Source organism: Sprattus sprattus, assembly GCF_963457725.1.
Source record: "Sprattus sprattus genome assembly, chromosome: 9".
Classification (NCBI taxonomy): Eukaryota; Metazoa; Chordata; class Actinopteri; order Clupeiformes; family Clupeidae; genus Sprattus; species Sprattus sprattus.
The window spans coordinates 9,325,927-9,330,926 of NC_137928.1; the positions used below are offsets into that span (position 1 = coordinate 9,325,927).

The 5,000-nt window shown below is 43.5% G+C and overlaps 1 protein-coding gene across 1 annotated transcript in view; it reads right to left on the reverse strand.

Annotated features, from left to right (window-relative positions):
• Window positions 1-5,000, reverse strand: part of robo2 (roundabout, axon guidance receptor, homolog 2) — a gene marked incomplete at both ends in the record, with an annotated part of 341,250 nt that overhangs the window by 246,471 nt on the left and 89,779 nt on the right.

Consider the following 5,000-nt stretch of genomic DNA (forward strand, 5'->3'; position numbering starts at 1 on the left):
GGGAGAGAGGGAGGGAGACAGGGAGGGAGAGAGGGAGAGAAGGAGGGGAAGAGAGGCATGGAGGAAGGGAGAGAGGGAGGGAAGGAGGAAGAAAGAGGGAGAGAGAGATAGTGTGGTAGAATGGGAAACTAAAGACAGTTTGAAAGCCTAATTGAAGTATACAGTTATGTTTGTGTGTGTGTGTGTGTGTGTGTGTGTGTGTGTGTGTGTCTTAGAGACAGGAAGAGAGGAGAAAATGAAAGAGTGAGAGGAGGAGAAAGCATATTAAAGTGCCAGCGAGATGATATTGTGTTTATGCACATAACTTAGTTGTTGTGCTTATTAGTTTTATCAATTCTCCGAACACTTTATTGGAGAGAGAGAAATGATGGGATGGAAGGATGGGGGTGCGAAATTAAGAGAGGAATGATTGATTGAGCTGAGAGAGAGAGAAAAACTGGCAAAGCACAAGCAGCGAGCCCCGGGGACACGACGAAATAAGGGCGAGAAAGCGAGAAAGAAGTGCGAAAGAACTAAGCTTTTGTCGGTGCTTTCAAAGTCGAAGAAGTGGCTGTGATCAGATCAGATGTACGCAGAGCACACGTTCTGTGCGTTGGGAGAAAACCCTGGCCGAGTTTATAAATAGCGATGGCTCCAACTGGCAAAAGCGCCGACAACACTAATTGCTGGACGAAGTGCCGGGGAGAGAAGATAAGAGGGAAGAGCTATGGAGGCTTAATGGGCGAGACCACACGAAGAGCCACACAGCCACAGAGACAAATTACCTTATTGATAAAACCCACCGTGGCGGGAGCGTCACTGGGCCTATGTTTGCGTAGGAGTCCCAGGCTGATGGATCACCCCCCGCATGTGTCTGTGTTTTTCAGTGGTGGTAAGTGGGGCGTGCATGTGTGTGTCTACGTATGTACACATACACACACACACGTATGTCTGTGTTCATGAGCACATTTCTGTGTGTACTCAATTAATATAGCCAATACCTAAAGCAAGACTGAATAAATAGCTCCACAATGATTCCACTTGGGCAATTAAAGGTCAATTAAAAGGTTTGAACTACAACAAATTTCACACCCACACGCACACACACACACACACTGCTCTTTACTCATTTTTTAAATATTTTAGGCTATCAATTATTTTGACCGTTATTGTTATTGTTTCGCCACTCTATTATATGCTTAAGAGGCAGAGACTAAGCAAACCCTTTGAGTCAGAGAGGAAACCATGCCACTCTGGTCTAACCTAATTACAGCAGATAGCATGGCATCAGTCAAATCTCCTATAACCATCAGGAAATGTATATTACATTTACATTTATCTTCTCTTTCGTCTCTGTTATCTATTTCTGTCGGATCAATCTATCTTATCTGAGAGTGTAAAGTCGCAGCTGAAATCCTAAGGCTAGTATGACGTTTCAGTGGAGTCTGGTACAGCCGTTTTGCCCTGGAGATTTCAACACTGCTGTATACGGTGCTCTGACACGCATAGGGACAAACAGCATGGATTCCATGTGATCTGTAGATCTGGTGGGGCTTTGGGGTTGATGAAAGAATCCTTATTTCAGAACTGGCTCCCGAAGCTGCCCTGGAGGTCTGCCACCTATTTAATGCATGTCTTTCTTTTGACACGGCGTATTCTAAAGTCATACTGAAATAGATCAATCAGCCCAGGCGCTCAGGCACAAGTTTGTTCACAAGTTAGTTCAGTTAGTCTGAAACTTTGCACACACAAACAGAAAAAACACCCATGCAAAGATCACATGCTTGTAGGTACAATTGGAATTCGGATGAATTCCTTCATTGTGCGATTTAATCAGGGATTTACGTTTAGTTTAATCAGGAACTCACGCTGACAGTTACACCACTCCTTCTCAATCAATCACTGTAATGTAACTGGATATCACCCGAACTACATGACCTGACCTGGTGAACAAAAGCCCACGTCGCGATTCTTCCCCTTGCTCTTACCTCCCCAGAGACACTGCTTTCAAGCTCTCCCTCCCAGCTCTGACCTTCCTTCTCCGAACCTTTCCTTCAGGCATCAACGCAAGCTCCTGCCTAACTCCTCATTGAATAAGAACGCAAGGCTAACCAGGTAAAAAAAATGTACAAGCTAAGCACGACAAACAAAACCCTGCTAGCTCACACACAACGGGAACATGAAGCAAATCAGAGACAACCCGCACACTTTGCAAGCTGAACAAAAGAGCAACCGGTTTCTGACAACAACAACGAAACAACGCACAGCATCAACTTCAGCCGACGGCTGCCACAACTCTCCTAAGCCTGGCTCATCACCTGCCAATGGCACATCTAGCTAGCATAGCATAATGTATAATGCATAGTGTACATGGCTCAGCATAGACTGCATAACTCTTGTCAATGTCTTCATTTAGTTTATTCATTGCGCTTTATTGTTATGATCTCTTTTCATGGTTTGGTTATTAAGTAGTTGGTTTCGCCCACACCACTAAGTTAATGTTACTTATGCTTCACAGAAACGCAGGGTCTTGCATGGTTACTAACCGTTTTCTTTAAGCAATAAGGTTCGAGAGGCAATACTGTATCGTCAATAATGTACTTTTCGAGAGTGTTTTTAGGCCCGACGCGTAGCGTAGGCATCTCTATCTCACACGGATCACATACTCATAGCTGGACTTAGACATAGCCTCACATACAGAGATTAAACTCAAATTTCCCGCATTACATAATCTTTTGTGCTGACCCAACACGTGTGCCCATGACTCTACACACAATGCACATGGAACAGAGGACAGAACAAAGAAATACACACACACACACACATTCTTCCCATGCACCCGACATGTGCATACCCGAGTCACACACTCACACACACTCCTCTTTAGTTTGATACATCTAGTTAGATTACATATTGTAAATGGACTGCATTTATATAGCGCTTTTCTACTCATAGAGCATGCAAAGAACTTAATTAACACATTAATGCTTCAGACATCTACCCATTCATACACTGATGGCAGAGGCTACTATCTAAGGTGCCAACCTGCGCATCAAGAGCAGTTTGGGGTTTTGATTCAGTGTCTTGCTCAAGGACACTTTGACACTTGGTGAGGAGGAATCAAGATCGAACTAGCAACCTTCCAATTGCTAATTGATTCTTCTACCTCCTGAACCACTTGAATTGTGTGTTTTACCTTCGATTATTTTGCAATAAAAAGCTTTTAATTATACAAATTGGTCTATTTAGTGTTGCACAGGAGTGGATGCTGACATCCTCTGCTATTCAAAACTCCAAGGATCTTCACCCTTTACTAGCAAGGGTTAGACCATCTAACCCTAGATATGGTAATTTTGGTTTGGTTGGTTATATGAGTCTGATTTGTAACAGGTCTGCTATTTTGGCCAATATGGTAGATACTTCATTTTTTGTGTGGTGCCTCCATGTGATCAACATCATTGATCTGCTGTTGTGTTGAATAGTTGATGCCTATCCAATGAGGTGAGATCACTCAAATTGCATTGGTGCTGTTGTCAGGATAATAACAACATTATCTTGGTGGCACTGATGAAGAAAGTATTACCAATAATGCAGTGTTGCACCCACAAATTATTTAGCAGCCGTCTACAATTGTGTGCAATCCATCCGCTGTTGTCTTTGCACATTTTGCTTCCTCCTGCGTGACACCATCACAGACACATGCATACACACGTGCATATGTACACACAAGCGACATGAACAAAAGTATGCTAATTTAGGTAGGCACAGCAAATTCCACTATTAATGATGTTGTTTGAGGAAATAACAATCACACCTTCAGACCTGCACACACACTTATCTACGCACATTGTCTGATGATGGACAGAATCTTCTCATAATAACACACTCACACCATATTTATAGCAAAACCAGATTTACATTGCAAACACACACACTCATAACACATGAAGCAGTGGCTAAACATACACACACAAGCCTGCATACACATACACACACACACACAGCTTCTTTTTTTGAACACAATGAGAGGATAAAGAAGCACACTCCAGATGAATATAATTGCTGTGAAATGAGATGGAAGCAATGATACCTACACACATACATAGTAACAACTCACACACACACACACACACACACAAACACACACACACACACACACACACACACACACACACACACACACACACACACACACACACACACAATATCCATGCTAAACAAATTCCAAGATCTACATGCTACAAAACAATCGTGATCTACACACACACACACACACACACACACACACACACACTTCCAAAGTCAAAGCCGATTCCCCACTCAACATATCTGTCTGCGCTGGCTGCAGACCTGATGGAAACAATCGGTTTTTGAAAGTGCTCCCCATTCACCGCATCCACACGCAAGCGCGCCAACGTTTAGCTACGGAGTCGCTGATTATTCCAAAGACTTATCTCTGTGTGTTTTTCTAGATGAAAGGCTCAACCCCCACCCCCCCCCCCACCCCATGTTTGTTTGCTGGTTGTTTATCAACCGACTTCCGCTCTTGCATCCCCCAGTTGAAAATTGCTGGGGTTCAAACAAAATGCCTCACCGCTAATTATCCACGATTCTTCATGTTCGTAAGTGTACTCTTTTTTTTTTTTTTTTTTTAAGGGGGCCATGCACATTAGAATTGATTAACATAATAGTGAGCCTGACTCGGTAAATAAGGAGTGGCTGCCGACTTGGCTGGCCTATTTCCTGTTCTTGTAAAGGAGACAGGTTCCAGGCCTCAGGGGTGCCACATACATAGGTATGGGTAACACCCATGAACACACACACACACACACACACACACACACACACACACACACACACACACACACACACACACGGGGGGGAGGGAAGGAAGGGGATAACAAGCCACGGCTTCCCCTGACAACCAAAAAGAAAAATGGGTGTCAGATTTCCTGTTTGCTCGTCATCTCTTGAGACTGATGTTTTTGTTTATGAGTGAAATGGGTATGACAGCGAGATAG